The sequence below is a fragment of the Petaurus breviceps genome, unplaced genomic scaffold (assembly GCF_028583685.1).
Source record: "Petaurus breviceps papuanus isolate PSGF00001 unplaced genomic scaffold, PetGlider_PUasm1.0 76, whole genome shotgun sequence".
Lineage (NCBI taxonomy): Eukaryota > Metazoa > Chordata > Mammalia > Diprotodontia > Petauridae > Petaurus > Petaurus breviceps.
In genome coordinates, this window is record NW_027186473.1 from 48,834,383 (window position 1) to 48,843,590 (window position 9,208).

Consider the following 9,208-nt stretch of genomic DNA (forward strand, 5'->3'; position numbering starts at 1 on the left):
CTCTGTCACTTGACCCCTAGGCTTTTTGCCACAGTAGGACTCTGCCACCAACAGGGGAGCTTTCATCCCAAACGCTGGGGTTTTCTCAGCTGCTGGAGGTGTTAGATGGGTGCCCTCTCTGAGGCCTCCATAAGCTATGGCAAGCTGGACACATGCCCCAGGACCTCCACCCTAGACTGCAATCCAGATCCAAGCAGGTTAAAACAAGAGTGATTACCCCTCAGACTGGTTTTTTGGTCCCCCTACACTCTGCAGGCCAGGAGTTGAAGCTGCCATGTGGCGCTGGCTGGCTGTGCCAGCCTCTCAGCAGCTTCTCACCCTTGGGGCAAAGGCCATGCACTCCCACTTACTGGATCCCAAAGTCCAGACTGCACTGACCTCTCACTTTGTCCTTCACATCTATGTGTTGATAATTCTGGAAACGGCCACAACTGCTGCTGATCTGGAGCCCCTCCGGCCAGTGGCTGGTCAGACCTGCTGGGGCTAAAACCTCCAGCTTTTGTGGGCCTGGGCTTGGCTCCCAGAGTGCTGTGCTGGCCGATTCCTGCTGGCCTGCTGGGCTGTCCTCAGAGGGAGGTTATCTTTGTGTCATTTTGTGGGTTCTGAAGCTCCAAAGTTTGTTCAGAGTCCCCTTTTTATGTTGATTGGGGAAGGTGGAAGCCGGAGCCACTCAGAGGTCCTGTTTCTACTCCTCCATCTTTCCATTTTTTAATTGTTTAGTTCGTCTAGAATGTTTAGAACACATTCATCCATACGTTCATGAAATCTCTCTGGCCAGGACATTTTCCCCCCTCAGGCTTTATCTGGACTTGTAGAATTTTACTCTTTTCCTATTGGTTTACCCCCTTGGGCATCTCACAATCCAAGGTACAGCTAGGTTTGGCTATACAGTGAAGTGGTTGCATTATTTTAATTCACACTGCATATTTCCATTGGGTTAGACCCAATTCCCATAGTTGACATGATTACTTTGCACAGTGTGAATCTGAATAAACGCAACAATTTCATGGGAGTCATCATTTGCACTAATTCGGTCCTAGGTTACATCTTTATTATTTTTAACATTCGCTTAGGTTTATTTATATCATCAGTCTCAGTATCGGGATTAGGGTCAAACTCTACTTTAGCACTTCTGGATGGTGTGGGCAGATCTTGATTGGTCATGAGTGATATTGTTTGGTGGTATCTTCTGTTGTGATTCAAGCCCAGGCTGCCCATATGGTGGTCTAAGCTTTTCTTTTGCTGGGGTCAGGGCAACTTCTTTTCTTTTACCAATGCTGAAGCTATCAAAGTGTAAGGTTGTATGTGTTATTAGTTCCAGTCACTCTTTTGTACTGTTTTGTTACCATGGGGGGAGGAGATTGTTCTAGTTGTTGAATTTATATGCTGTATCAAAATGAAATTTATCAATTTAAAAACTTGGAAAAGAAAACCCAAGCACCTTCATGCTTAAGAATATCAGAATGGAGGGGCGGCCAGGTAGCACAGCAAGTAAGAGCACCGGCTCCAGTGTTGAGAAGACCTGGAGATCGAATCCCAGGCTCATACACTCAGCACCACACCCAGAAATAATTGGCCGTGTAACCTTGAGCAAGTTACTTAACCCCGATTGCTTAAAAAAAAAAAAAAAAAGAATATCAGAATGGGAGAAGAGGAGTGCCAAGCTTGAATAAAAAATGGATACTGGATGTGAAAATGAACATTTATAAGCTAGATAAATTGAGACCCATTATTCTATTTATCAAAGGTTTTACAGCAGGATTCGTTAAAATGGTAGGTACCGTATAAATACTCTTACAGTGTTTGTTTAGTGACCATTAACTACTTGATTAGAGTCAGCCAAGGGTAATGGTTTGAGTTCCTGGTTCTGAGGCAAGAGAAAACTTAGGCTTAGATCCAGTTTTTTACACTAGTTATGGGGCCCTGACTCTAAGAGAACTCTGGAAAAGGAAACTTTTGAGCTAAAGAACCTTTGTAATTGAAGGTTAATTAGCCCTCCAAAATGATCATGTAAATCAATAGGAGGGGAAGAGTTGGAAATAAAGGGTTAGGTTTGAATCTTGGTTCTGCCACTCTGGAAAAAAATCAATCATCATTAATGAATTGAGAAGAGAGGGGAAATGAAGGGAATAAGCATTTATATAGCACCTACTATGTACCAGGCACTGTCCTAAACCCTTTACAAATATTCTCTCATTGGATTGAATTGGATTTGAGCTCCTAGGTACTCAGGATGCAAATGGAGGAGTGGCAGAGAGGGGATGGATCTAAACAGTCTCTATTGTCAAGAACTTACAAATTCTATCAGGGGAAACAAGGTATGTGATGTATCATAAATATGAAGTTTAGTTAAGCAATGAAATTTTGAGAGGGAAAACACATGTGGCTAAGGAGAACTTGAAAATCCTTACATAGGGTGTAGACTGTGAGTTGAGCTTTTAAGGGAGCTAGGTAGCATAGTGGATAGGTGGAGCACTGGGCCTGGAGTCAAGAAAACTTACCTTCCTGAGTTCAAATCTAGCTGCAGACACTTAGTAGCTGTGTGACCCTGGGCAACTTGCCTCAATTTCCTCTTCTGTAAAATGAGACAGAGAAGGAAATGGCAAACCACTCCAGGATCTTTTCCAAAAAAACCCTAGATGGGGTCCCAGAGAGTCAGACATGACTCAACATCAACCAAAGGATCCTATGAAGTAGGGGCAAAATGAGGGTGCATTTGAGGCATAGAATACATGGGAAAGAACTGGGTAGGCTGTTAAGTATGAGAAAAACAGTCAGGAGTAGAGTGTGATGAACCTGGAAAGGAAGACTGCAACCAGTTTGTGAAGGGCTTTAAAAGCCAAGCAAATCTTTTGAGATTTGAATAGGAACAATGAGCAGAAGCAGGAGCAGAAATCACTCTGATGCTTTAGGAGGATTACTTGGACTGCTAGGTGTAGGATGAGTGGGATAAGGAAGAGATTAGAAGCAGGGAACCCAAATCAGTAGTCCAGACAGGAAGTGAGGGGGCTGGAACTAGGAAGGTGGCTTTATAATTGTAGAAAATAGGATAAATGGGAAAGCTGTTTAAAAAGTAGGCAGACTTTTTGACCTAGTCATACCACCAGTAGGCCAACACCTCAAAAGAGGTCAAAGACAGAACATGGGGAAAGGACCCATGGACAAAAATATTTACAGTAGCACTTTTTGGATTTTAAGTAAGTTAATCATCAATCCCCCCTTGTGGAAAGACTGAACAAATTATGGCATGCAAATGTAATGGAATATTATTTTATCATAAGAAGTGACAAAACCTGAGAAGACTTATATGAAGTGATACAGAGTGAAGTAAGCAGAACAAGGAGAATAATGTGTACATGACTACAATAATATAAAGGAAAACAATGACTAATCACAACTCCAGAAAACTGATGATAAATCATTATCATCAATGTAGGGGGCATTGGACTAGATGAACAGAATGAGACATATATTTTCAGACAAAGACTTCTTAGATATAGACAAAGTGTGGATTTGTTTTGCTTAGCTATATGAATGAATGAAAAGGCATTTATTAAGGACTTACCAAGCACTGTTCAAAACTGTAGATTCAAAGAGAAAAAGGAGATACTCTGATTTCAAGGCACTCCGACTCTAATTGGTGAAGAAAATAATACATTTAGGAGAGTAGAGCTACAAGATGAATCCAAAGGCCTGGAAGCCTTAGGGGTACAGCTGTAGCTATAGCTGGCCAAGTCCAGGAGTCCTTAGGATTCATGGGGGAAAGAGCCATTGGGAATATCCTCAACATTGGAATTGTGGGTATGGGTCTAAGGGACAGAGTAGTGGGGGAATTTTTGGCAGGGGTGATGATATGGGTTCAGTTTCAGGTCAAGAAAGGAAAAGGGGAAGGGGGTATTGACAAAAAGATTAGGATGGGTGGTCTGGGTGGGGAGAGGAGAAAGGGGAGTCACAGTAGGTGCTAGTTCCAGATGAGGCCTTTCAAGTGCTCACTTTGGGGCTTTTTAATTTCTAGGAGAAGAGTTTGAGGGGTAGTTATAAGGATGAGAAAAAGAAGAAAGAAAAACATGTCAATGAAACATTAAAAAATACACATAAGAGAACAGAACAAAGTTTAGAGGTAGAAAAAGACAACTAGTGACAAATTCCAATTGAAACTATTGTGATAAATTTAATACGTAACATCTCTGCCCACGTGAGCCTGGGTAGCTCCTTGGACTGCCCTGGGATACTGTATATGTGTATATACTTAAGCCCCCAAGCTGTGTTTAATAAAGGTTCATTTTTTAAAAATACAGTTCTGTTTTTTTGTTCTTTGCATATGGATATTTTTACATTTAATTTCTTTTTTCCACTTAAGAGTATTTTATTTTTTCTAATTACATGTAAATCTAGTTACCAATATTCACTTTTGTAAGATTTTGAGTTCCAAATTTTTCCCCCCATCCTCTCTCCCCTCTTCAAGAATGTAAGCAATATGATGTAGGTTATACATGTACAATCATATTAAACATATTTCCACATTAGTTATGTTGTCAAAGAAGAATGAGAACAAAAGGGAAAAACCATGAGAAAGAAAAAATTTAAAAAGTGAAAATAGTATGCTTTGATTTGCATTTAGACTCCATAGTTTGTTTAATTTCAGAATAAAATAAAATTTACAAATATTTTTAAAGGGTATAGGAACATGCATTTATTAAGTGCCTACTATGTACCAGGAAGGGAAGCTAGGTAGTGCAGTGGATAGAGTTACAGGCTTGGAGACAGGAAGACTTAAGTTCAAATCCAGCCTCAGATACTTAGTAGCTGTGTGACCCTAGGCAAGTCACTTCACCGTTTGCCTCAATTTCCTCATCTGTAAAATAAGCTGGAGAAGGAAATGGCAAACAAAAATGTCCATTATTTCTGCCAAGAGAATCTCAAATGGGTCAAAAAGAGTAAGGCATGATTGAACAATAGCAACAATAACATGTGCTTTACAGAGACTATGTCATTTGATCCTCACAACAATCCTATGAGGTAGGTGCTGTTATTATCTCTATTTTACAGATGAGGAAACTGAGACAAACAGGGTTAAGTAACTTGCCCGGGGTCACATAACTAGTGGACTCAGGTTTGTCCTGACTCCAGGTCCAGTGCTCTATCTACTAGCTATTTTAAAAATAGGGAGAACTTCCTTTCTTCTCTACCTTCTTTGTAAAGGTAAGGGGCCATGAGTGTGGAACACTACATATGATGTCAGATTTAGTTGATATGTTCCTTTTGTTGTGGTGTTGTTTTCTCCTTTTAAAAAAAAACCCCACCAACTTTTGTATAAGGGATAGTTCTCTAGAAGGAAAAGGAGAAGGGATATATTGGGAAACAAAGGGGAGGCAAAAACAAAAGATATCAATAAAAAAATTATAGTAGGCAGAAATTTCAAACCAAGGAAAATAGAAAAAATATGTCTTTTGGGGACTTTCTAATTCTTTCACCTGACTTGGGTTAATGCCTATTTGAATGATTAGCTATAGCCTAGGAACTGTTCTTTGGTATAAAGGTATCACCCTAATCCAAGTAATACCAATAATATTGATTTGAAAGGAACCAATAGACCTTCTGTGTTCTTGTTCTATCTTTGACAAGAATCAAGGTCAAATATTCAGGAGAGGACTACTTTCAAATATGGTCCCAGAGGGATGTGTATTCTTCCTCCCAGATGGTAATTGGACTACAATTGTCAAGAAGGGAGATTGCTGTTCATTTTCATTTGGTACTTAATGCTATCTTCAGGGCCCTGGTCTTTATTCATACATTGTAGCATTTAATCCATTTAGGGAATTAACTAGGCTTTTCTCTAAATATCCTGGAGTGGTTAAGTCCCACAGGTTGATTAAATACAGTACAAACCAGTATCTTTTTAATTACCTTTCTGTATTTCTTCAGTAATTGCAGCAATTTGGGGTGAGGGGATTCCCTAATTCAGTCCTCTATCTTGCTAGTGTTTTGTTCCTCCAGTAGTTCAAATTTTAGGAACAAGTCTAGGACTCCCCGAACCATAAAAACAACTCAGAAGGAGACCTCACTTCACCCTTCCTAGTACAATTTACCAACATGACCACTTTCTAATTTGATTGTCCAAGTTTTAGGCATAAGTCCTAGACCCTTTAAGCCAATATTATAAAAAATAGAAACCATAGGGAGATCTTACATCATCCTTCCTACCTACAACTGTTATCTAATGATGTAACCATTGCCACTTAATTTAACTGTCCAAATTTTAGGAATAAATCCTGAATTTCTTGAGCAAATTAAAAAAAAAACTGTTACTTTAAACCCTTTTATTATGATCCACTAATCTGACTCTCAATAGAGTTTTAAAAATTTAAAACATATTGCAGCTAAACTATGGAGAATGTCTTATAATTTGGTTGTTCAATCATTTTCAGTCATGTCTGACTGTGAACCTATCTGGGGTCTTCTTGGCAAAGATATTGGAGGCAGAGGAGGAAACTGAGGCAAACAAAGGTTAAGCAATTTGTCCAGTATCACAGCTACTAAGTGTGTGATGTTACAATTGAACTCAGGTCTTTCTGACTGCAGGCCCTGTGGGCTATCCACTGTACCACCCAGTTATCCATGACTTATAATAGGCCAAAATATTTAATTTGCTTTATTCTATGTGCTTCTCCAATGCCGGGCACATGTTTTTTGCCTAATATATGCTTGCTTGCTTGACTTATTACTTTGTATATATTGTGTACAGTAGAAGCTCGGTTTACAAATTTAATTTGTTCCGAGATTCTGTTTATCATGTGATTTGTTCATATTGCAAAGTGAATTCTCCCACATAATGTGAAATTGGACTATCGGTACCACATCCCCAAAAATATTCTTATGAACTTAATTATTTATAATTTTAAGTAAGTAACTGATATTTTTCCAATTGTTTAGATCTGACTTTATTTGTGTGAAAAATGTTTTGTAATTGTGTTCATATGGTTCCTGGGTTTGTCTTGGAAGGTAGACTCCCAAATATTTTATCTTGTCTACAGTTATTTTAAATGGAATTTCTCTATCTCTTGCTGCTGGACTTTGTTGGTAATATATAGAAATGCTGATGATTTATGTGGGTTTATCCTCCTACTTTGCTAAAGTTGTTAATTATTTCAAGTAGTTTTATAGTTGATTCTCTAGAATTCTCTAAAGTATACCATCATATCATCTATAAAGAGAGATAGTTTTGTCTTATTGCCTATTCTAATGCCTTCAATTTCTCTTCTCTTATTTTTAAAGCTAACATTTTTATTACAATATTGAATAATAGTGGTGATAATAGGCATCCTTGTTTCACCCCTGATCTTACTGGGAATGTTTCTAGTTTATCCCCATTACAGATAATGCTTGCTAATGGTTTCAGATAGATACTAATTATCATTTTAAGGGAAATTCCATTTATTCCTATGTTCTCTAATTGTTTTTATAGGAATGGGTACTATATTTTTGCCAAAAGCTTTTTCTGCATGAATTGAGCTAAGCATATGATTTCTGTTGGTTTTATTATTGATATGGTCAATTATGCTAGTAGCTTAATATTGAACCAGCCCTGAATTACGGGTATAAATCCCACCTGGTCATAGTTTATTATCCAGTGATGAATTGCCATACTCTCTTTGTTTATATTTTATTTAAATTTTTTTGCCTCAATATTCATTAGGGAAATTGGTCTACAATTTCCTTTCTCTGTTTTGGTTCTTCCTGGTTTAGGTATCAGCACCATATTTGTGTCATAAAAGGAATTTGGTAGGACCCTTTCTTTGCATATTTCCCAAATAGTTTATATAGCATTGGAATTAATTGTTCTCTAAATTTTTAGTAGAATTCACTTGTATATCAATCCACCCCTGAAGATTTTTTTCTTAGGGAGTTCATTGATGGCTTGTTAAATTTCTTTTTCTAAAATGGGTTATTTAAGTATTTTATTTAACTTTCTGTTAATCTGGTCAATTTATAATTTTGCAAATATTCATCCATTTTACTCAGATTGTCAGACTTATTGACACACAGTTTGGGGCAAAATAGTTCCTCATTACTGCTTTAATTTCCTCTTCATTGATGGTGAATTCATCCTTTTAATTTTTGATACTGGTAATTTGATTTCCTTTTTTCTTTTTTTTTAATCAAATTAACCAAAGGTTTATATGTATATATTTTTTCATAAAACCAGCTATTAGTTTTATTTATTAGATCGATAGTTTTTTTGTTTTTTACTTTTTTTGGAGGGCAATTGGGGTTAAGTGACTTGCCCAAAGTCACACAGCTAGTAAATGTGTCAAGTGTCTGAGCCTGGATTTGAACTCAGGTACTCCTGAATCCAGGGCCAGTGCTCTACCCACTGTGCCACCTAGCCTCCCCTCGATAGTTTTCTTAACTTCACTTTTATTAATCCCTCCTTTGATTTTTAGAATTTCTAATTTGATATTTAATTGAGTATTTTTTAATTTGTTCTTTTTCTAGATTTTTTAGTTGCATACCCAATTCATTGATCTTTTCTTTCTTTATCTTATTCATGTAAGCATTTAGAGATATAAATTTTCCCCTAAGAACTGCTTTGGCTGCATCCCATTAGTTTTGGCATGTTGTCCTATTATTGTCATTCTCTTCAATCAAATTATTGTTTATATGATTTTTTGCTTGATCCAGTCATTCTTTAAGATTCTATTACTTAGTTTTCAATTAATTTTTCATACGTCTTTCCATGGTCCTTTATTACACATAATTTTTATTACATCATGATCTGAAAAGGATGCATTTAATATTACTGCCTTTCTGTATTGGATTATGAGGTTTTTATGCCCTAATATATGGTCAGTTTTAGTGTAGGTGCCATGTACCACTGCATTCTTTTCTATCCCCATTCAATTTTCTCCAAAGGCCTATCATATCTAACTTTTCTAAAATTCTATTCCCTGAGAGGCAGGCCAGGAAGGTGTGGCCCGCAGAGGCAGGCCTGGAAGAGGCCTGATCAACTCGGGAGGCAAGTCATCCCACCAACCACAAGGGCCACTACCAGGCCTATCACCAAAGGGCTGGGACTGGAAAGAGCAAGGTAAGAACCAAATGCAGTGGCCCCTGTCTGGGACAGCAAATACTCCTGGGGCTACCACTTCATAGCCCAGAAATTAAAAAAAAAAAATAAAAACCCATATCAGGACCTCCAAACACCAGG